The following is a 25,586-nucleotide window of genomic DNA, read 5'->3' on the forward strand; positions in this document are numbered from 1 at the left end:
AAGATATCACTAATACATGGAATGTAAACTTGGCTACACAGGAACTGAATTATAAAACAGAACAGGTTCTTAAATATAGACAACCAACTTATGCTTGCTTAAGGGAAAAGGTGAGTTGGGGTGCTGCATAAAACCAGAGATTGAAATTAGCACAGATACCGTTCCATAAACAAAATATGTAATAGACAAGAGCTACTCCTTGCTCAACGAAGTGGACACAACACCGCATATTAAACGCCTAAGAATATACCTGACTAGTAAGAATCTTAAAACCTATGGATTTATATGTCTCCGATAGAGAATCAAGCGTGTGTAGAGCAGCATAAAGGCAGCAGTGATAGGATTGGTGAGGTTCGGTAAGCAAATGCAGACCCTTTGAAGTCATATTGCATGGTACCAATTCCATAGGTCTCAACTCTCCAGGTGTAAGTGATTCTTCCTTCAGCTAAAACATGCATGTGGAACCCAGAGTATGATCCACCATGTGATCGGGAAACGTGTTCCAATGTGTCTCATTTTCGTCCCCTGGTACTCGGGTGCAACGTTCCAGATGCTTTACTAACACTCTCCCCACCTGGAGAGTCTCTGCCTTTAACCTCTTTTTTGGCCCAGTTTGCAATTTCTGGGGAAGATGAACAGAAATAGGGAGAATCAATGAGAGACTAGCTGGAGGTGTCTGGACGGGCAAATTTAACTCTCATTTCCCACCAGGAAGAGGAATTAACCAAAGCCTCAGTATGCCGTGCCGGAACCACACTAGGGCCTGAAGCAATCCTGCGGTATTGCGGCCAGCTCACAAGAAAGCGAGTTGAAGAAAGGAGCTCAGGGGCACTGTCATTCACAAACCTGCAGAGTTAAAAATGACAGCTATCGTCCAAAAATATATTGAAGTAAGGCTGCCAAGAGGACTTGAAAACGGGGCAGAATTGCAGGAAACCGATTTCAGGAGGTAGACTGGAATTGCATTTAAAGCATAGGAAAAGAGGCAGAACGTCCACAATGATGTACTTGGCCAAAAAGGGCGTATGCGTTTTTCCTGAATATATTCAGGAAAAAACGCATACACCCTTTTTGGTCAACTAAGCAATATATTTCCTGAATATATTCAGGAAAAAACGCATACGCCCTTTTTGGCCAACCAAGCAAGCTTGCAAAGGAAATCTGCACTACAATGAAGTCTCACTGCCCCCCGGTCAAAAGGGCCATCTGAAAAAAGTGTAAAATCCAGAAAGGCAGGACAGGCCATGGAGAACTGGGAGCCTTCTTATGCTGATGCGCGGGATGTAAATTGCCAACAGCCACTCTGGAGAAGTGTATGGTGTTTCCTGAAACATCTAAAAAACAAAGCAACAGAACCTAGGGCACTTCCACTTATGGTCCTATAGCTTAGGGAAATTAAAATCAAAAAGACACAGCCACCCCAAATTTTGGGACGGCTCTGTTTACAAGAACCTCGTTTACGGTACAAGTTCAATATCACAGAAAGCGAAAAATGGATAAAGAAGTTGTGGTACTTACGTACAATGCAGTATCACTCAGCAATGAAATCTATGTCATCAGGCCCGTAGCAGCATAGTGAGTGGATTCAGGTACGATGATTCTAAGTGAAATAAGCCACAGAGAAAAAGAAACATCATAAGATATCACTACTACACGGAATGTAAACTTGGCTACACAGGAACTGAATTACAAAAGAGAACAGGGTCTCAAATGTAGAAAACCAACTTATGCTTGCTTAAGGGGAAAGGTGAGTTGGGGTGCTGCATAAAACCAGAGATTGAAATTAGCACAGATACCGTTCCATAAGCCAAATATGTAATAGACAAGAGCTACACCTTGCTCAACGAAGTGGACTCAACACCCCATATTAAACGCCTAAGAATATACCTGACTAGTAAGAATCTTAAAACCTATGGATTTATATGTCTCCGAAAGAGAATCATGCGCATGTACAGCGGCATAAAGGCATCAGTGATAGGATTGGTGAGGTTCGGTGAGAAATGCAGACCCTTTGAAGTCATATTGCATGGTACCCATTCCATGGGTCTCAAATCTCCAGGTTTAAGGGATTCTTCCTTCAGCTAAAACATGCATGTGGAACCCAGAGTATGATCCACCGTGTGATCGGGAAACGTGTTCAAATGTGTCTCAGTTTTCGTCCCCTGGTACTCGGGTGCAACATTCCAGACGCTTTACTAACACTCTCCCCACTTGGAGAGTCAGTGCCTTTAACCTCCTGTTTGGCCCAGTTTGCAATTTCTGCGGAAAATGAACAGGAATAGGGAGAACCAATGAGAGACTAGCTGGAGGTGTCTGGACGGGCAAATTTAACTCTCATTTCCCACCAGGAAGAGGAATTAACCAAAGGCTCAGCGTGCCGTGCCGGAACCACACTAGGGCCTGAAGCAATCCTGAGGTGTTGCGGACAGCTCACAAGAAAGTGAGTTGAAGAAAGGAGCTCAGGGGCACTGTAATTCACAAACCTGCAGAGTTATAAATGACAGCTATCGTCCAAAAATATATTGAAGTAAGGCTGCCAAGAGGACTTGAAAGCAGGGCAGAAATGCAGGAAACCGATTTCAGGAGGTAGACTGGAATTGCATGTAAAGCATAGGAAAAGAGGCAGAACGTCCACAATGATGCACTTGGCCAAAAAGGGCGTATGCGTTTTTTCCTGAATATATTCAGGAAAAAACGCATACGCCCTTTTTGGCCAACCAAGCAAGCTTGCAAAGGAAATCTGCACTACAAAGAAGTCTCACTGCCCCCCGGTCAAAAGGGACATCTGAATAAAGTGTAAAATCCAGAAAGGCAGGACAGGCCATGCAGAACTGGGAGCCTTGTTATGCTGATGGGCGGGATGTAAATTGCCAACAGCCACTCTGGAGAAGTGTATGGTGTTTCCTGAAACATTTAAAAAACAAAGCAACAGAGCCTAGGCCACTTCCACTTATGGTCCTATAGCTTAGGGAAATTAAAATCAAAAAGACACAGCCACCCCAAAGTTTGGGACGGCTCTGTTTACAAGAACCTCGTTTACGGTACAAGTTCAATATCACAGAAAGCGAAAAATGGATAAAGAAGTTGTGGTACTTACGTACAATGCAATATCACTCAGCAATGAAATCTATGTCATCAGGCCCGTAGCAGCATAATGAGTGGATTCAGGTACGATGATTCTCAGTGAAATAAGTCACACAGAAAAAGAAACATCATAAGATATCACTAATACACGGAATGTAAACTTGGCTACACAGGAACTGAATTACAAAACAGAACAGGGTCTCAAAAGTAGAAAACCAACTTATGCTTGCTTAAGGGGAAAGGTGAGTTGGGGTGCTGCATAAAACCAGAGATTGAAATTAGCACAGATACCGTTCCATAAGCCAAATATGTAATAGACAAGAGCTACCCCTTGCTCAACGAAGTGGACTCCACACCCCATATTAAACGCCTAAGAATATACCTGACAAGTAAGAATCTTAAAACCTATGGATTTATATGTCTCCAAAAGGGAATCAGGCGTGTGTACAGTGGCATAAATGTAGCAGTGATAGGATTGGTGAGGTTCGGTGAGCAAATGCAGACCCTTTGAAGTCATATTGCATGGTACCCATTCCATGGGTCTCAACTCTCCAGGTTTAAGGGATTCTTCCTTCAGCTAAAACATGCATGTGGAACCCAGAGTATGATCCACCGTGTGATCGGGAAATGTGTTCAAATGTGTCTCAGTTTTCGTCCCCTGGTACTCGGGTGCAACATTCCAGACGCTTTACTAACACTCTCCCCACTTGGAGAGTAAGTGCCTTTAACCTCCTGTTTGGCGCAGTTTGCAATTTCTGCGGAAAATGAACAGGAATAGGGAGAACCAATGAGAGACTAGCTGGAGGTGTCTGGACGGGCAAATTTAACTCTCATTTCCCACCAGGAAGAGGAATTAACCAAAGGCTCAGCGTGCCGTGCCGGAACCACACTAGGGCCTGAAGCAATCCTGCAGTGTTACGGCCAGCTCACAAGAAAGCGAGTTGAAGAAAGGAGCTCAGGGGCACTGTAATTCACAAACCTGCAGAGTTATAAATGACAGCTATCGTCCAAAACTATATTGAAGTAAGGCTGCCAAGAGGACTTGAAAGCGGGGAAGAATTGCAGGAAACCGATTTCAGGAGGTAGACTGGAATTTCATTTAAAGCACTGGAAAAGAGGCAGAAGGTCCTCAAGGATGCACTTGGCCAAAAAGGGCGTATGCGTTTTTTCCTGAATATATTCAGGAAAAAACGCATACGCCCTTTTTGGCCAACAAAGCAAGCTTGCAAAAGAAATCTGCACTACAATGAAGTCTCACTGCCCCCCGGTCAAAAGGGCCATCTGAAAAAAGTGTAAAATCTAGAAAGGCAGCACAGGCCATGGAGAAATGAGAGCTTTGTTATGCTGATGGGCGGGATGTAAATTGCCAACAGCCACTCTGGAGAAGTGTATGTTGTTTCCTGAAACATCTAAAAAACAAAGCAACAGAGCCTAGGGCACTTCCACTTATCGTCCTATAGCTTAGGGAAATTAAAATCTAAAAGACACAACCACCCCAAAGTTTGGGACGGCTCTGTTTACAAGAACTTCATTTACGGTACAAGTTCAATATCACAGAAAGCGAGAAATGGATAAAGACGTTGTGGTACTTACGTACAATGCAATATCACTCAGCAATTAAATATATGTCATGAGGCCCGTAGCAGCATAATGCCTGGATTCAGGTACGATGATTCTACGTGAAATAAGTCACACAGAAAAAGAAACATCATAAGATATCACTAATACATGGAATGTAAACTTGGCTACACAGGAACTGAATTATAAAACAGAACAGGTTCTTAAATATAGACAACCAACTTATGCTTGCTTAAGGGAAAAGGTGAGTTGGGGTGCTGCATAAAACCAGAGATTGAAATTAGCACAGATACCGTTCCATAAACAAAATATGTAATAGACAAGAGCTACTCCTTGCTCAACGAAGTGGACACAACACCGCATATTAAACGCCTAAGAATATACCTGACTAGTAAGAATCTTAAAACCTATGGATTTATATGTCTCCGATAGAGAATCAAGCGTGTGTAGAGCAGCATAAAGGCAGCAGTGATAGGATTGGTGAGGTTCGGTAAGCAAATGCAGACCCTTTGAAGTCATATTGCATGGTACCAATTCCATAGGTCTCAACTCTCCAGGTGTAAGTGATTCTTCCTTCAGCTAAAACATGCATGTGGAACCCAGAGTATGATCCACCATGTGATCGGGAAACGTGTTCCAATGTGTCTCATTTTCGTCCCCTGGTACTCGGGTGCAACGTTCCAGATGCTTTACTAACACTCTCCCCACCTGGAGAGTCTCTGCCTTTAACCTCTTTTTTGGCCCAGTTTGCAATTTCTGGGGAAGATGAACAGAAATAGGGAGAATCAATGAGAGACTAGCTGGAGGTGTCTGGACGGGCAAATTTAACTCTCATTTCCCACCAGGAAGAGGAATTAACCAAAGCCTCAGTATGCCGTGCCGGAACCACACTAGGGCCTGAAGCAATCCTGCGGTATTGCGGTCAGCTCACAAGAAAGCGAGTTGAAGAAAGGAGCTCAGGGGCACTGTCATTCACAAACCTGCAGAGTTAAAAATGACAGCTATCGTCCAAAAATATATTGAAGTAAGGCTGCCAAGAGGACTTGAAAACGGGGCAGAATTGCAGGAAACCGATTTCAGGAGGTAGACTGGAATTGCATTTAAAGCATAGGAAAAGAGGCAGAACGTCCACAATGATGTACTTGGCCAAAAAGGGCGTATGCGTTTTTTCCTGAATATATTCAGGAAAAAACGCATACACCCTTTTTGGTCAACTAAGCAATATATTTCCTGAATATATTCAGGAAAAAACGCATACGCCCTTTTTGGCCAACCAAGCAAGCTTGCAAAGGAAATCTGCACTACAATGAAGTCTCACTGCCCCCCGGTCAAAAGGGCCATCTGAAAAAAGTGTAAAATCCAGAAAGGCAGGACAGGCCATGGAGAACTGGGAGCCTTCTTATGCTGATGCGCGGGATGTAAATTGCCAACAGCCACTCTGGAGAAGTGTATGGTGTTTCCTGAAACATCTAAAAAACAAAGCAACAGAACCTAGGGCACTTCCACTTATGGTCCTATAGCTTAGGGAAATTAAAATCAAAAAGACACAGCCACCCCAAATTTTGGGACGGCTCTGTTTACAAGAACCTCGTTTACGGTACAAGTTCAATATCACAGAAAGCGAAAAATGGATAAAGAAGTTGTGGTACTTACGTACAATGCAGTATCACTCAGCAATGAAATCTATGTCATCAGGCCCGTAGCAGCATAGTGAGTGGATTCAGGTACGATGATTCTAAGTGAAATAAGCCACAGAGAAAAAGAAACATCATAAGATATCACTACTACACGGAATGTAAACTTGGCTACACAGGAACTGAATTACAAAAGAGAACAGGGTCTCAAATGTAGAAAACCAACTTATGCTTGCTTAAGGGGAAAGGTGAGTTGGGGTGCTGCATAAAACCAGAGATTGAAATTAGCACAGATACCGTTCCATAAGCCAAATATGTAATAGACAAGAGCTACACCTTGCTCAACGAAGTGGACTCAACACCCCATATTAAACGCCTAAGAATATACCTGACTAGTAAGAATCTTAAAACCTATGGATTTATATGTCTCCGAAAGAGAATCATGCGCATGTACAGCGGCATAAAGGCATCAGTGATAGGATTGGTGAGGTTCGGTGAGAAATGCAGACCCTTTGAAGTCATATTGCATGGTACCCATTCCATGGGTCTCAAATCTCCAGGTTTAAGGGATTCTTCCTTCAGCTAAAACATGCATGTGGAACCCAGAGTATGATCCACCGTGTGATCGGGAAACGTGTTCAAATGTGTCTCAGTTTTCGTCCCCTGGTACTCGGGTGCAACATTCCAGACGCTTTACTAACACTCTCCCCACTTGGAGAGTCAGTGCCTTTAACCTCCTGTTTGGCCCAGTTTGCAATTTCTGCGGAAAATGAACAGGAATAGGGAGAACCAATGAGAGACTAGCTGGAGGTGTCTGGACGGGCAAATTTAACTCTCATTTCCCACCAGGAAGAGGAATTAACCAAAGGCTCAGCGTGCCGTGCCGGAACCACACTAGGGCCTGAAGCAATCCTGAGGTGTTGCGGACAGCTCACAAGAAAGTGAGTTGAAGAAAGGAGCTCAGGGGCACTGTAATTCACAAACCTGCAGAGTTATAAATGACAGCTATCGTCCAAAAATATATTGAAGTAAGGCTGCCAAGAGGACTTGAAAGCAGGGCAGAAATGCAGGAAACCGATTTCAGGAGGTAGACTGGAATTGCATGTAAAGCATAGGAAAAGAGGCAGAACGTCCACAATGATGCACTTGGCCAAAAAGGGCGTATGCGTTTTTTCCTGAATATATTCAGGAAAAAACGCATACGCCCTTTTTGGCCAACCAAGCAAGCTTGCAAAGGAAATCTGCACTACAAAGAAGTCTCACTGCCCCCCGGTCAAAAGGGACATCTGAATAAAGTGTAAAATCCAGAAAGGCAGGACAGGCCATGCAGAACTGGGAGCCTTGTTATGCTGATGGGCGGGATGTAAATTGCCAACAGCCACTCTGGAGAAGTGTATGGTGTTTCCTGAAACATTTAAAAAACAAAGCAACAGAGCCTAGGCCACTTCCACTTATGGTCCTATAGCTTAGGGAAATTAAAATCAAAAAGACACAGCCACCCCAAAGTTTGGGACGGCTCTGTTTACAAGAACCTCGTTTACGGTACAAGTTCAATATCACAGAAAGCGAAAAATGGATAAAGAAGTTGTGGTAATTACGTACAATGCAATATCACTCAGCAATGAAATCTATGTCATCAGGCCCGTAGCAGCATAATGAGTGGATTCAGGTACGATGATTCTCAGTGAAATAAGTCACACAGAAAAAGAAACATCATAAGATATCACTAATACACGGAATGTAAACTTGGCTACACAGGAACTGAATTACAAAACAGAACAGGGTCTCAAAAGTAGAAAACCAACTTATGCTTGCTTAAGGGGAAAGGTGAGTTGGGGTGCTGCATAAAACCAGAGATTGAAATTAGCACAGATACCGTTCCATAAGCCAAATATGTAATAGACAAGAGCTACCCCTTGCTCAACGAAGTGGACTCCACACCCCATATTAAACGCCTAAGAATATACATGACAAGTAAGAATCTTAAAACCTATGGATTTATATGTCTCCAAAAGGGAATCAGGCGTGTGTACAGTGGCATAAATGCAGCAGTGATAGGATTGGTGAGGTTTGGTGAGCAAATGCAGACCCTTTGAAGTCATATTGCATGGTACCCATTCCATGGGTCTCAACTCTCCAGGTTTAAGGGATTCTTCCTTCAGCTAAAACATGCATGTGGAACCCAGAGTATGATCCACCGTGTGATCGGGAAATGTGTTCAAATGTGTCTCAGTTTTCGTCCCCTGGTACTCGGGTGCAACATTCCAGACGCTTTACTAACACTCTCCCCACTTGGAGAGTAAGTGCCTTTAACCTCCTGTTTGGCGCAGTTTGCAATTTCTGCGGAAAATGAACAGGAATAGGGAGAACCAATGAGAGACTAGCTGGAGGTGTCTGGACGGGCAAATTTAACTCTCATTTCCCACCAGGAAGAGGAATTAACCAAAGGCTCAGCGTGCCGTGCCGGAACCACACTAGGGCCTGAAGCAATCCTGCAGTGTTACGGCCAGCTCACAAGAAAGCGAGTTGAAGAAAGGAGCTCAGGGGCACTGTAATTCACAAACCTGCAGAGTTATAAATGACAGCTATCGTCCAAAACTATATTGAAGTAAGGCTGCCAAGAGGACTTGAAAGCGGGGAAGAATTGCAGGAAACCGATTTCAGGAGGTAGACTGGAATTTCATTTAAAGCACTGGAAAAGAGGCAGAAGGTCCTCAAGGATGCACTTGGCCAAAAAGGGCGTATGCGTTTTTTCCTGAATATATTCAGGAAAAAACGCATACGCCCTTTTTGGCCAACAAAGCAAGCTTGCAAAAGAAATCTGCACTACAATGAAGTCTCACTGCCCCCAGGTCAAAAGGGCCATCTGAAAAAAGTGTAAAATCTAGAAAGGCAGCACAGGCCATGGAGAAATGAGAGCTTTGTTATGCTGATGGGCGGGATGTAAATTGCCAACAGCCACTCTGGAGAAGTGTATGTTGTTTCCTGAAACATCTAAAAAACAAAGCAACAGAGCCTAGGGCACTTCCACTTATGGTCCTATAGCTTAGGGAAATTAAAATCTAAAAGACACAACCACCCCAAAGTTTGGGACGGCTCTGTTTACAAGAACTTCATTTATGGTACAAGTTCAATATCACAGAAAGCGAGAAATGGATAAAGACGTTGTGGTACTTACGTACAATGCAATATCACTCAGCAATTAAATCTATGTCATGAGGCCCGTAGCAGCATAATGCCTGGATTCAGGTACGATGATTCTACGTGAAATAAGTCACACAGAAAAAGAAACATCATAAGATATCACTAATACATGGAATGTAAACTTGGCTACACAGGAACTGAATTATAAAACAGAACAGGTTCTTAAATATAGACAACCAACTTATGCTTGCTTAAGGGAAAAGGTGAGTTGGGGTGCTGCATAAAACCAGAGATTGAAATTAGCACAGATACCGTTCCATAAACAAAATATGTAATAGACAAGAGCTACTCCTTGCTCAACGAAGTGGACACAACACCGCATATTAAACGCCTAAGAATATACCTGACTAGTAAGAATCTTAAAACCTATGGATTTATATGTCTCTGATAGAGAATCAAGCGTGTGTAGAGCAGCATAAAGGCAGCAGTGATAGGATTGGTGAGGTTCGGTAAGCAAATGCAGACCCTTTGAAGTCATATTGCATGGTACCAATTCCATAGGTCTCAACTCTCCAGGTGTAAGTGATTCTTCCTTCAGCTAAAACATGCATGTGGAACCCAGAGTATGATCCACCATGTGATCGGGAAACGTGTTCCAATGTGTCTCATTTTCGTCCCCTGGTACTCGGGTGCAACGTTCCAGATGCTTTACTAACACTCTCCCCACCTGGAGAGTCTCTGCCTTTAACCTCTTTTTTGGCCCAGTTTGCAATTTCTGGGGAAGATGAACAGAAATAGGGAGAATCAATGAGAGACTAGCTGGAGGTGTCTGGACGGGCAAATTTAACTCTCATTTCCCACCAGGAAGAGGAATTAACCTAAGCCTCAGTATGCCGTGCCGGAACCACACTAGGGCCTGAAGCAATCCTGCGGTATTGCAGCCAGCTCACAAGAAAGCGAGTTGAAGAAAGGAGCTCAGGGGCACTGTCATTCACAAACCTGCAGAGTTAAAAATGACAGCTATCGTCCAAAAATATATTGAAGTAAGGCTGCCAAGAGGACTTGAAAACGGGGCAGAATTGCAGGAAACCGATTTCAGGAGGTAGACTGGAATTGCATTTAAAGCATAGGAAAAGAGGCAGAACGTCCACAATGATGTACTTGGCCAAAAAGGGCGTATGCGTTTTTCCTGAATATATTCAGGAAAAAACGCATACACCCTTTTTGGTCAACTAAGCAATATATTTCCTGAATATATTCAGGAAAAAACGCATACGCCCTTTTTGGCCAACCAAGCAAGCTTGCAAAGGAAATCTGCACTACAATGAAGTCTCACTGCCCCCCGGTCAAAAGGGCCATCTGAAAAAAGTGTAAAATCCAGAAAGGCAGGACAGGCCATGGAGAACTGGGAGCCTTCTTATGCTGATGCGCGGGATGTAAATTGCCAAACAGCCACTCTGGAGAAGTGTATGGTGTTTCCGGAAACATCTAAAAAACAAAGCAACAGAACCTAGGGCACTTCCACTTATGGTCCTATAGCTTAGGGAAATTAAAATCAAAAAGACACAGCCACCCTAAATTTTGGGACGGCTCTGTTTACAAGAACCTCGTTTACGGTACAAGTTCAATATCACAGAAAGCGAAAAATGGATAAAGAAGTTGTGGTACTTACGTACAATGCAGTATCACTCAGCAATGAAATCTATGTCATCAGGCCCGTAGCAGCATAGTGAGTGGATTCAGGTACGATGATTCTAAGTGAAATAAGCCACAGAGAAAAAGAAACATCATAAGATATCACTACTACACGGAATGTAAACTTGGCTACACAGGAACTGAATTACAAAAGAGAACAGGGTCTCAAATGTAGAAAACCAACTTATGCTTGCTTAAGGGGAAAGGTGAGTTGGGGTGCTGCATAAAACCAGAGATTGAAATTAGCACAGATACCGTTCCATAAGCCAAATATGTAATAGACAAGAGCTACTCCTTGCTCAACGAAGTGGACTCAACACCCCATATTAAACGCCTAAGAATATACCTGACTAGTAAGAATCTTAAAACCTATGGATTTATATGTCTCCGAAAGAGAATCATGCGCATGTACAGCGGCATAAAGGCAGCAGTGATAGGATTGGTGAGGTTCGGTGAGAAATGCAGACCCTTTGAAGTCATATTGCATGGTACCCATTCCATGGGTCTCAAATCTCCAGGTTTAAGGGATTCTTCCTTCAGCTAAAACATGCATGTGGAACCCAGAGTATGATCCACCGTGTGATCGGGAAACGTGTTCAAATGTGTCTCAGTTTTCGTCCCCTGGTACTCGGGTGCAACATTCCAGACGCTTTACTAACACTCTCCCCACTTGGAGAGTCAGTGCCTTTAACCTCCTGTTTGGCCCAGTTTGCAATTTCTGCGGAAAATGAACAGGAATAGGGAGAACCAATGAGAGACTAGCTGGAGGTGTCTGGACGGGCAAATTTAACTCTCATTTCCCACCAGGAAGAGGAATTAACCAAAGGCTCAGCGTGCCGTGCCGGAACCACACTAGGGCCTGAAGCAATCCTGAGGTGTTGCGGACAGCTCACAAGAAAGCGAGTTGAAGAAAGGAGCTCAGGGGCACTGTAATTCACAAACCTGCAGAGTTATAAATGACAGCTATCGTCCAAAAATATATTGAAGTAAGGCTGCCAAGAGGACTTGAAAGCAGGGCAGAAATGCAGGAAACCGATTTCAGGAGGTAGACTGGAATTGCATGTAAAGCATAGGAAAAGAGGCAGAACGTCCACAATGATGCACTTGGCCAAAAAGGGCGTATGCGTTTTTTCCTGAATATATTCAGGAAAAAACGCATACGCCCTTTTTGGCCAACCAAGCAAGCTTGCAAAGGAAATCTGCACTACAATGAAGTCTCACTGCCCCCCGGTCAAAAGGGCCATCTGAATAAAGTGTAAAATCCAGAAAGGCAGGACAGGCCATGCAGAACTGGGAGCCTTGTTATGCTGATGGGCGGGATGTAAATTGCCAACAGCCACTCTGGAGAAGTGTATGGTGTTTCCTGAAACATCTAAAAAACAAAGCAACAGAGCCTAGGCCACTTCCACTTATGGTCCTATAGCTTAGGGAAATTAAAATCAAAAAGACACAGCCACCCCAAAGTTTGGGACGGCTCTGTTTACAAGAACCTCGTTTACGGTACAAGTTCAATATCACAGAAAGCGAAAAATGGATAAAGAAGTTGTGGTACTTACGTACAATGCAATATCACTCAGCAATGAAATCTATGTCATCAGGCCCGTAGCAGCATAATGAGTGGATTCAGGTACGATGATTCTCAGTGAAATAAGTCACACAGAAAAAGAAACATCATAAGATATCACTAATACACGGAATGTAAACTTGGCTACACAGGAACTGAATTACAAAACAGAACAGGGTCTCAAAAGTAGAAAACCAACTTATACTTGCTTAAGGGGAAAGGTGAGTTGGGGTGCTGCATAAAACCAGAGATTGAAATTAGCACAGATACCGTTCCATAAGCCAAATATGTAATAGACAAGAGCTACTCCTTGCTCAACGAAGTGGACTCAACACCCCATATTAAACGCCTAAGAATATACCTGACAAGTAAGAATCTTAAAACCTATGGATTTATATGTCTCCAAAAGGGAATCAGGCGTGTGTACAGCGGCATAAATGCAGCAGTGATAGGATTGGTGAGGTTCGGTGAGCAAATGCAGACCCTTTGAAGTCATATTGCATGGTACCCATTCCATGGGTCTCAACTCTCCAGGTTTAAGGGATTCTTCCTTCAGCTAAAACATGCATGTGGAACCCAGAGTATGATCCACCGTGTGATCGGGAAATGTGTTCAAATGTGTCTCAGTTTTCGTCCCCTGGTACTCGGGTGCAACATTCCAGACGCTTTACTAACACTCTCCCCACTTGGAGAGTAAGTGCCTTTAACCTCCTGTTTGGCGCAGTTTGCAATTTCTGCGGAAAATGAACAGGAATAGGGAGAACCAATGAGAGACTAGCTGGAGGTGTCTGGACGGGCAAATTTAACTCTCATTTCCCACCAGGAAGAGGAATTAACCAAAGGCTCAGCGTGCCGTGCCGGAACCACACTAGGGCCTGAAGCAATCCTGCAGTGTTACGGCCAGCTCACAAGAAAGCGAGTTGAAGAAAGGAGCTCAGGGGCACTGTAATTCACAAACCTGCAGAGTTATAAATGACAGCTATCGTCCAAAACTATATTGAAGTAAGGCTGCCAAGAGGACTTGAAAGCGGGGAAGAATTGCAGGAAACCGATTTCAGGAGGTAGACTGGAATTGCATGTAAAGCATAGGAAAAGAGGCAGAACGTCCACAATGATGCACTTGGCCAAAAAGGGCGTATGCGTTTTTTCCTGAATATATTCAGGAAAAAACGCATACGCCCTTTTTGGCCAACCAAGCAAGCTTGCAAAGGAAATCTGCACTACAATGAAGTCTCACTGCCCCCCGGTCAAAAGGGCCATCTGAATAAAGTGTAAAATCTAGAAAGGCAGCACAGGCCATGGAGAAATGAGAGCTTTGTTATGCTGATGGGCGGGATGTAAATTGCCAACAGCCACTCTGGAGAAGTGTATGTTGTTTCCTGAAACATCTAAAAAACAAAGCAACAGAGCCTAGGGCACTTCCACTTATGGTCCTATAGCTTAGGGAAATTAAAATCTAAAAGACACAACCACCCCAAAGTTTGGGACGGCTCTGTTTACAAGAACTTCATTTACGGTACAAGTTCAATATCACAGAAAGCGAGAAATGGATAAAGACGTTGTGGTACTTACGTACAATGCAATATCACTCAGCAATTAAATCTATGTCATCAGGCCCGTAGCAGCATAATGCCTGGATTCAGGTACGATGATTCTACGTGAAATAAGTCACACAGAAAAAGAAACATCATAAGATATCACTAATACATGGAATGTAAACTTGGCTACACAGGAACTGAATTATAAAACAGAACAGGTTCTTAAATATAGACAACCAACTTATGCTTGCTTAAGGGAAAAGGTGAGTTGGGGTGCTGCATAAAACCAGAGATTGAAATTAGCACAGATACCGTTCCATAAACAAAATATGTAATAGACAAGAGCTACTCCTTGCTCAACGAAGTGGACACAACACCGCATATTAAACGCCTAAGAATATACCTGACTAGTAAGAATCTTAAAACCTATGGATTTATATGTCTCCGATAGAGAATCAAGCGTGTGTAGAGCAGCATAAAGGCAGCAGTGATAGGATTGGTGAGGTTCGGTAAGCAAATGCAGACCCTTTGAAGTCATATTGCATGGTACCAATTCCATAGGTCTCAACTCTCCAGGTGTAAGTGATTCTTCCTTCAGCTAAAACATGCATGTGGAACCCAGAGTATGATCCACCATGTGATCGGGAAACGTGTTCCAATGTGTCTCATTTTCGTCCCCTGGTACTCGGGTGCAACGTTCCAGATGCTTTACTAACACTCTCCCCACCTGGAGAGTCTCTGCCTTTAACCTCTTTTTTGGCCCAGTTTGCAATTTCTGGGGAAGATGAACAGAAATAGGGAGAATCAATGAGAGACAAGCTGGAGGTGTCTGGACGGGCAAATTTAACTCTCATTTCCCACCAGGAAGAGGAATTAACCAAAGCCTCAGTATGCCGTGCCGGAACCACACTAGGGCCTGAAGCAATCCTGCGGTATTGCGGCCAGCTCACAAGAAAGCGAGTTGAAGAAAGGAGCTCAGGGGCACTGTCATTCACGAACCTGCAGAGTTAAAAATGACAGCTATCGTCCAAAAATATATTGAAGTAAGGCTGCCAAGAGGACTTGAAAACGGGGCAGAATTGCAGGAAACCGATTTCAGGAGGTAGACTGGAATTGCATTTAAAGCATAGGAAAAGAGGCAGAACGTCCACAATGATGTACTTGGCCAAAAAGGGCATATGCGTTTTTCCTGAATATATTCAGGAAAAAACGCATACACCCTTTTTGGTCAACTAAGCAATATATTTCCTGAATATATTCAGGAAAAAACGCATACGCGCTTTTTGGCCAACCAAGCAAGCTTGCAAAGGAAATCTGCACTACAATGAAGTCTCACTGCCCCCCGGTCTAAAGGGCCATCTGAAAAAAGTGTAAAATCCAGAAAGGCAGGACAGGCCATGGAGAACTGGGAGCCTTCTTATGCTGATGCGCGGGATGTAAATTGCCAACAGCCACTCTGGAGAAGTGTATGGTGTTTCCTGAAACATCTAAAAAACAAAGCAACAGAACCTAGGGCACTTCCAATTATGGTCCTATAGCTTAGGGAAATTAAAATCAAAAAGACACAGCCACCCCAAATTTTGGGACGGCTCTGTTTACAAGAACCTCGTTTACGGTACAAGTTCAATATCACAGAAAGCGAAAAATGGATAAAGAAGTTGTGGTACTTACGTACAATGCAGTATCACTCAGCAATGAAATCTATGTCATCAGGCCCGTAGCAGCAAAGTGAGTGGATTCAGGTACGATGATTCTAAGTGAAATAAGTCACAGAGAAAAAGAAACATCATAAGATATCACTACTACACGGAATGTAAACTTGGCTACACAGGAACTGAATTACAAAAGAGAACAGGGTCTCAAATGTAGAAAACCAACTTATGCTTGCTTAAGGGGAAAGGTGAGTTGGGGTGCTGCATAAAACGAGAGATTGAAATTAGCACAGATACCGTTCCATAAGCCAAATATGTAATAGACAAGAGCTACTCCTTGCTCAACGAAGTGGACTCAACACCCCATATTAAACGCCTAAGAATATACCTGACTAGTAAGAATCTTAAAACCTATGGATTTATATGTCTCCGAAAGAGAATCATGCGCATGTACAGCGGCATAAAGGCAGCAGTGATAGGATTGGTGAGGTTCGGTGAGAAATGCAGACCCTTTGAAGTCATATTGCATGGTACCCATTCCATGGGTCTCAAATCTCCAGGTTTAAGGGATTCTTCCTTCAGCTAAAACATGCATGTGGAACCCAGAGTATGATCCACCGTGTGATCGGGAAACGTGTTCAAATGTGTCTCAGTTTTCGTCCCCTGGTACTCGGGTGCAACATTCCAGACGCTTTACTAACACTCTCCCCACTTGGAGAGTCAGTGCCTTTAACCTCCTGTTTGGCCCAGTTTGCAATTTCTGCGGAAAATGAACAGGAATAGGGAGAACCAATGAGAGACTAGCTGGAGGTGTCTGGACGGGCAAATTTAACTCTCATTTCCCACCAGGAAGAGGAATTAACCAAAGGCTCAGCGTGCCGTGCCGGAACCACACTAGGGCCTGAAGCAATCCTGAGGTGTTGCGGACAGCTCACAAGAAAGCGAGTTGAAGAAAGGAGCTCAGGGGCACTGTAATTCACAAACCTGCAGAGTTATAAATGACAGCTATCGTCCAAAAATATATTGAAGTAAGGCTGCCAAGAGGACTTGAAAGCAGGGCAGAAATGCAGGAAACCGATTTCAGGAGGTAGACTGGAATTGCATGTAAAGCATAGGAAAAGAGGCAGAACGTCCACAATGATGCACTTGGCCAAAAAGGGCGTATGCGTTTTTTCCTGAATATATTCAGGAAAAAACGCATACGCCCTTTTTGGCCAACCAAGCAAGCTTGCAAAGGAAATCTGCACTACAATGAAGTCTCACTGCCCCCCGGTCAAAACGGCCATCTGAAAAAAGTGTAAAATAAAGAAAGGCAGGACAGGCCATGGAGAACTGGGAGCCTTGTTATGCTGATGGGCGGGATGTAAATTGCCAACAGCCACTGTGGAGAAGTGTATGTTGTTTCCTGAAACATCTAAAAAACAAAGCAACAGAGCCTAGGGCACTTCCACTTATGGTCCTATAGCTTAGGGAAATTAAAATCAAAAAGACACAGCCACCCCAAAGTTTGGGACGGCTCTGTTTACAAGAACCTCGTTTACGGTACAAGTTCAATATCACAGAAAGCGAAAAATGGATAAAGAAGTTGTGGTACTTACGTACAATGCAATATCACTCAGCAATGAAATCTATGTCATCAGGCCCGTAGCAGCATAATGAGTGGATTCAGGTACGATGATTCTAAGTGAAATAAGTCACAGAAAAAAAGAAACATCATAAGATAACACTACTACACGGAATGTAAACTTGGCTACACAGGAACTGAATTACAAACCAGAACAGGGTCTCAAATGTAGAAAACCAACTTATGCTTGCTCAAGGGGAAAGGTGAGTTGTGGTGCTGCATAAAACCAGAGATTGAAATTAGCACAGATACCGTTCCATAAGCCAAATATGTAATAGACAAGAGCTACTCCTTGCTCAACGAAGTGGACTCAACACCCCATATTAAACGCCTAAGAATATACCTGACTAGTAAGATTCTTAAATCTTATGGTTTTATATGTCTCCCAAAGAGAATCAAGCGTGTGTACAGTGGCATAAACGCAGCAGTGATAGGATTGGTGAGGTTCGGTGAGCAAATGCAGACCCTTTGAAGTCATATTGCATGGTACCCATTCCATGGGTCTCCACTCTCCAGGTTTAAGGGATTCTTCCTTCAGCTAAAACATGCCTGTGGTACCCAGAGTATGATCCACCATTTGATCGGGAAACGTGTTCAAATGTGTCTCAGTTTTCGTCCCCTGGTACTCGGGTGCAACATTCCAGACGCTTTACTAACACTCTCCCCACTTGGAGAGTCAGTGCCTTTAACCTCCTGTTTGGCCCAGTTTGCAATTTCTGCGGAAAATGAACAGGAATAGGGAGAACCAATGAGAGACTAGCTGGAGGTGTCTGGATGGGCAAATTTAACTCTCATTTCCCACCAGGAAGAGGAATTAACCAAAGGCTCAGCGTGCCATGCCGGATCCACACTAGGGCCTAAAGCAATCCTGCAGTGTTGCGGCCAGGTCACAAGAAAGCGAGTTGAAGAAAGGAGCTCAGGGGCAATGTCATTCACAACCCTGCAGAGTTATAAATGACAGCTATCGTCCAAAAATATATTGAAGTAAGACTGCCAAGAGGACTTGGAAGCGGGGCAGAATTGCAGGAAACCGATTTCAGGAGGTAGACTGGAATTGCATGTAAAGCATAGGAAAAGAGGCAGAACGTCCACAATGATGCACTTGGCCAAAAAGGGCGTATGCGTTTTTTCCTGAATATATTCAGGAAAAAACGTATATGTGCTTTTTTGCTAACCAAGCAAGCTTGCAAAGAAATCTGCACTACAATGAAGTCTCACTGCCCCCCAGTCAAAAAGGCCATCTGAAAAAAGTGTAAAATCCAGAAAGGCAGGACAGGCCATGGAGAACTGGGAGCCTTGTTATGCTGATGGGCGGAATGTAAATTGGCAACAGCCACTCTGGAGAAGTGTATGGTGTTTCCTGAAACATCTAAAAAACAAAGCAACAGAGCCTAGGGCACATCCACTTATGGTCCTATAGCTTAGGGAAATTAAAATCAAAAAGACACAGCCACCCCAACGTTTGGGACGGCTCTGTTTACAAGAACCTCGTTTACAGTACAAGTTCAATATCACAGAAAGCGAAAAATGGATAAAGAAGTTGTGGTACTTACGTACAATGCAGTATCACTCAGCAATGAAATCTATGTCATCAGGCCCGTAGCAGCATAATGAGTGGATTCAGGTACGATGATTCTAAGTGAAATAAGTCACAGAGAAAAAGAAACATCATAAGATACCACTACTACACGGAATGTAAACTTGGCTACACAGGAACTGAATTACAAATCAGAACAGGGTCTTAAATATAGAAAACGAACTTATGCTTGCTGAAGGGGAAAGGTGAGTTGGGGTGCTGCATAAAACCAGAGATTGAAATGAGCAAAGATACCGTTCCATAAGCCAAATATGTAATAGACAAGAGCTACTCCTTGCTCAACGAAGTGGACTCAACACCCATATTAAACGCCTTAGAATATACCTGCCTAGTAAGAATCTTAAAACCTATGGATTTATATGTCTCCGAAAGAGAATCAAGCGTGTGTACAGCGACATAAAAGCAGCAGTGATACGATTGGTGAGGTTCGGTGAGCAAATGCAGACCCTTTGAAGTCTAATTGCATGGTACCCATTCCATGGGTCTCAACTCTCCAGGTTTAAGGGATTCTTCCTTCAGCTAAAACATGCATGTGGAACCCAGAGTATGATCCACCGTGTGATCGGGAAATGTGTTCAAATGTGTCTCAGTTTTCGTCCCCTGGTACTCGGGTGCAACATTCCAGACGCTTTACTAACACTCTCCCCACTTGTAGAGTCAGTGCCTTTAATCTTCTGTTTCTCCCAGTTTGCAATTTCTGCGGAAAATGAACAGGAATAGGGAGAACCCATGAGAGACTAGCTGGAGGTGTCTGGACGGGCAAATTTAACTCTCATTTCCCACCAGGAAGAGGAATTAACCAAATGCTCAGTGTGCCGTGCCGGAACCACACTAAGGCCTGAAGCAATCCTGCGGTGTTGCGGCCAGCTCACAAGAAAGCGAGTTGAAGAAAGGAGCTCAGGGGCACTCTAATTCACAAACCTGCAGAGTTATAAATGACAGCTATCGTCCAAAAATATATTGAAGTAAGGCTGCCAAGAGGACTTGAAAGCGGGGCAGTATTGCAGGAAACCGATTTCAGGAGGTAGACTGGAATTGCATGTAAAGCATAGGAAAAGAGGCAGAACGTCCACAATGATGCACTTGGCCAAAAAGCGCGTATGCATTTTTTCCTGAATATATTCAGGAAAAAACGCATACGCCCTTTTTGGCCAACCAAGCAAGCTGGCAAAGGAAATCTGCACTACAATGATGTCTCACTGCCCCCTGATCAAAAGGGCAATCTGAAAAAAGTGTAAAATCCAGAAAGACAGGCCAGGCCATGGAGAACTGGGAGCCTTGTTATGCTGATGGGCGGGATGTAAATTGCCAACAGCCACTCTGGAGAAGTGGACAGTGTTTCCTGAAACATCTAAAAAACAAAGCAACAGAGCCTAGGGCACATCCACTTATGGTCCTATAGCTTGGGTAAATTAAAATCAAAAAGACACAGCCACCGCAAAGTTTGGGACGGCTCTGTTTACAAGAACCTCGTTTACGGTACAAGTTCAACATCACAGAAAGCGAAAAATGGATAAAGAAGTTGTGGTACTTACGTACAATGCAATATCACTCAGCAATGAAATCTATGTCATCAGGCCCGTAGCAGCATAATGAGTGGATTCAGGTACGATGATTCTAAATGAAATAAGTCACACAGAAAAGGAAGCATCATAACATATCACTACTACACGGAATGTAAACTTGGCTACACAGGAACTGAATTACAAAACAGAACAGGGTCTCAAATGTAGAAAACCAAATTATGCTTGCTTAATGGGAAAGGTGAGTTGGGGCGCTGCATAATACCAGAGATTGAAAGTAGCACAGATACCATTGCATAAGCCAAATATGTAATAGACAAGAGCTACTCCTTGCTCAACGAAGTGGACTCAACACCCCATATTAAACGCCTAAGAATATACCTGACTAGTAAGAAGCTGAAAACCTATAGATTTATATGTCTCTGAAAGAGAATCAAGCGTGTGTACAGCGGCATAAACGCAGCAGTGATAGGATTGTTGAGGTTCGGTGAGCAAATGCAGACCGTTTGAAGTCATATTGCATGGTACCCCTTCCATGGGTCTCAAGTCTCCAGGTTTAAGGGATTCTTCTTTCAGCTAAAACATGCATGTGGTACCCAGAGTATGATCCACCGTGTGATCGGGAAACGTGTTCAAATGTGTCTCAGTTTTCGTCCCCAGGTACTCGGGTGCAACATTCCAGACGCTTTACTAACACTCTCCCCACTTGGAGAGTCAGTGCCTTTAACCTCCTGTTTGGCCCAGTTTGCAATTTCTGCGGAAAATGAACAGGAATAGGGAGAACCCATGAAAGACTAGCTGGAGGTGTCTGGACGGGCAAATTTACCTCTCATTTCCCACCAGGAAGAGGAATTAACCAAAGGCTCAGCGTGCCGTGCCGGAACCACACTAGGGCCTGAAGCAATCCTGCCGTGTTGCAGGCAGCTCACAAGAAAGCGAGTTGAAGAAAGGAGCTCAGGGGCACTGTAATTCACAAACCTGCAGAGTTATAAATGACAGCTATCGTCCAAAATTATATTGAAGTAAGGCTGCCAAGAGGACTTGAAAGTGGGGCAGAATTGCAGGAAACCGATTTCAGGAGGTAGACTGGAATTGCATGTAAAGCACAGGAAAAGAAGCAGAACGTCCACAATGATGCACTTGACCAAAAAGGGCGTATGGGTTTTTACCTGAATATATTCAGGAAAAAACGCATACGCCATTTTTGGCCAACCAAGCAAGCTTGCAAAGGAAATCTGCACTACAATGAAGTCTCACTGCCCCCCGGTCAAAAGGGCAATCTGAAAAAAGTGTAAAATCCAGAAAGGCAGGCCAGGCCATGGAGAACTGGGAGCCTTGTTATGCTGATGGGCGGGATGTAAATTGCCAACAGCCACTCTGGAGAAGTGTATGGTGTTTCCTGAAACATCCAAAAAACAAAGCAACAGAGCCTATGCCACTTCCACTTATGGTCCTATAGATTAGGGAAATTAAAATTCAAAAGACACAGCCACCTCAAAGTTTGGGATGGCTCTGTTTACAAGAACCTCGTTTACGGTACAAGTTCAATGTCACAGAAAGCAAAAAATGGATAAAGAAGTTGTGGTACTTACGTACAATGCAATATCACTAAGCAATGAAATCTATGTCATCAGGCCCGTAGCAGCATAATGAGTGGATTCAGGTACGATGATTCTAAGTGAAATAACTCACACAGAAAAAGGAACATCATAAGATATCACTAATACACGGAATGTAAACTTGGCTACACAGGATCTGAATTACAAAACAGAACAGGGTCTCAAATGTAGAACACCAACATATGCTTGCTTAAGTTAAAAGGTGAGCAGGGGTGCTGCATAAAACCAGAGATTGAAATTAGCACAGATACCGTTCCATAAGCCAAATATGTAATAGACAAGAGCTACTCCTTGCTCAACGAAGTGGACTCAACACCCCATATTAAACGCCTAAGAATATACCTGACTAGTAAGAATCTGAAAACCTATGGATTTATATGTCTCCGAAAGAGAATCAAGTGTGTGTTCAGCGGAATAAATGCAGCAGTGATAGGATTGGTGAGGTTCAGTGAGCAAATGCAGACCCTTGGAAGTCATATTGCATGGTACCCATTCCATGGGTCTCAACTCTCCAGGTTTAAGTATTCTTCCTTCAGCTAAAACATGCATGTGGAACCCAGAGTATGATGCACCGTGTGATCGGGAAACGTGTTCAAATGTGTCTCAGTTTTTGTCCCCTGGTACTCTGGTGCAACATTCCACACGCTTTACTAACACTCTCCCCACTTGGAGAGTCAGTGCCTTTAACCTCCTGTTTGGCCCAGTTTGGAATTTCTGCGGAAAATGAATAGGAATAGGGAGAACCAATGAGAGACTAGCTGGAGGTGTCTGGACGGCAAATTTAACTCTCATTTCCCACCAGGAAGAGGAATTAACCAAAGGCTCAGCGTGCCGTGCCGGAACCACACTAGGGCCTGAAGCAATCCTGCGGTGTTGCGGCCAGCTCACAAGAAAGCGAGTTGAAGAAAGGAGCTCAGGGGCACTGTCATTCACAAACCTGCAGAGTTATAAATGACAGCTATCGTCCAAAAATATATTGAAGTAAGGCTGCCAAGAGGACTTGAAAGCGGGACAGAATTGCAGGAAACCGATTTCAGGAGGTAGACTGGAATTGCATGTAAAGCATAGGAAAAGAGGCAGAACGTCCACAATGATGCACTTGGCCAAAAAGGGCGTATGCGGTTTTTCCTGAGTATATTCAGGAAAAAACACATACGACCTTTTTCGCCAACCAAGCAAGATTGCAAAGGAAATCTGCACTAAAATGAAGTCTCACTTCCACCCGGTCAAAAGGGCCATCTGAAAAAAGTGTAAAATCCAGAAAGGCAGGACAGGCCATGGAGAACTGAGAGCCTTGTTATGCTGATGGGCGGGATGTAAACTGCCAACAGCCACTCTGGAGAACTGTATGGTGTTTCCTGAAACATCCAAAAAACAAAGCAACAGAGCCTAGGGCACTTCCACTTATGGTCCTATAGCTTAGGGAAATTAAAATCAAAAAGACACAGCCACTCCAAAGTTTGGGACGACTCTGTATACAAGAACCTCGTTTACGGTACAAGTTCAATATCACGGAAAGCGAAAAATGGATAAACAAGTTGTGGTACTTACGTACAATGCAATATCACTCAGCAATGAAATCTATGTCATCAGGCCCGTAGCATCATAATGACTGGATTCAGGTACGATGATTCTAAGTGAAATAAGTCACACAGAAAAAGAAACATCATAAGGTATCACTAATACATGGAATGTAAACTTGGCTACACAGGAACTGAATTACAAAACAGAACAGGGTCTCAAATGTAGAAAACTAACTTATGCTTGCTTAAGGGGAAAGGTGAGTTGGGGTGCTGCATAAAACCAGAGATTGAAATGAGCACCGATACCATTCCATAAGCCAAATATGTAATAGACAAGAGCTACTCCTTGCTCAACGAAGTGGACTCAACACCCCATATTAAACGCCTAAGAATATACCTGACTAGTAAGAATCTTAAAACCTATGGATTTCTATGTCTCCAAAAGAGAATCAAGTGTGTGTACAGTGGCATAAACGCAGCAGTGATAGGATTGGTGATGTTCGGTGAGCAAATGCAGACACTTTGAAGTCATATTGAATGGTACCCATTCCATGGGTCTCAACTCTCCAGGTTTACGGGATTCTTCTTTCAGCTAAAACATGCATGTTGATCACAGAGTATGAAGTCATATTGCATGGTACCCATTCCATGCGTCTCAACTCTCCAGGTTTAAGGGATTCTTCTTTCAGCTAAAACATGCATGTGGAACCCAGAGTATGATCCACCGTGTGATCGGGAAACGTGTTCAAATGTGTCTCAGTTTTCATCCCCTGGTACTCGGGTGCAACATTCTAGACGCTTTACTAACACTCTCCCCACTTGGAGAGTCAGTGCCTTTAACCTCCTGTTTGACCCAGTTTGCAATTTCTGCGGAAAATGAATAGGAATAGGGAGAACCAATGAGAGACTAGCTGGAGGTGTCTGGACGGGCAAATTTAACTCTAATTTCCCACCAGGAAGAGGAATTAACCAAAGGCTCAGCGTGCCGTGCCGGAACCACACTAGGGCCTGAAGCAATCCTGCGGTGTTGCGGCCAGCTGACAAGAAATCGAGTTGAAGAAAGGAGCTCAGGGACACTGTCATTCACAAACCTGCAGAGTTATAAATCACAGCTATCGTCCAAAAAAGTATTGAAGTAAGGCTGCCAAGAGGACTTGAAAGCGGGGCAGAATTGCAGGAAACCGATTTCAGGAGGTAGACTGGAATTGCATGTAAAGCATAGGAAAAGAGGCAGAACGTCCACAATGATGCACTTGGCCAAAGGGGCGTATGCGTTTTTTCCTGAATATATTCAGGAGAAAACGCAAACGCTCTTTTTGGCCAACCAAGGAAGCTTGCAAAGGAAATCTGCACTACAATGAAGTCTCACTGCCCCCAGGTCAAAAGGGCCATCTGAAAAATGTGTAAAATCCAGAAAGGCAGGACAGGTCATGGAGCACTGGGAGCCTTTTTATGCTGATGGGCGGGATGTAAATTGCCAACAGCCACTTTGGGGAAGTGCATGGTGTTTCCTGAAACATCTAAAAAACAAAGCAACAGAGCCTAGGCCACTTCCACTTATGGTCCTATAGCTTAGGGAAATTAAAATCAAAAAGACACAGCCACCCCAAAGTTTGGGACGGCTCTGTTTACAAGAATCTCGTTTACAGTACAAGTTTAATATCACAGAAAGCGAAAAATGGATAAAGAAGTTGTGGTACCTACGTACAATGCAATATCACTAGGCAATGAAATCTATGTCATCAGGCCCGTAGCAGCATAATGAGTGGATTCAGGTACGATGATTCTAAGTGAAATAAGTCACACAGAAA

Source organism: Orcinus orca, chromosome 2 (genome assembly GCF_937001465.1).
Source record: "Orcinus orca chromosome 2, mOrcOrc1.1, whole genome shotgun sequence".
Lineage (NCBI taxonomy): Eukaryota > Metazoa > Chordata > Mammalia > Artiodactyla > Delphinidae > Orcinus > Orcinus orca.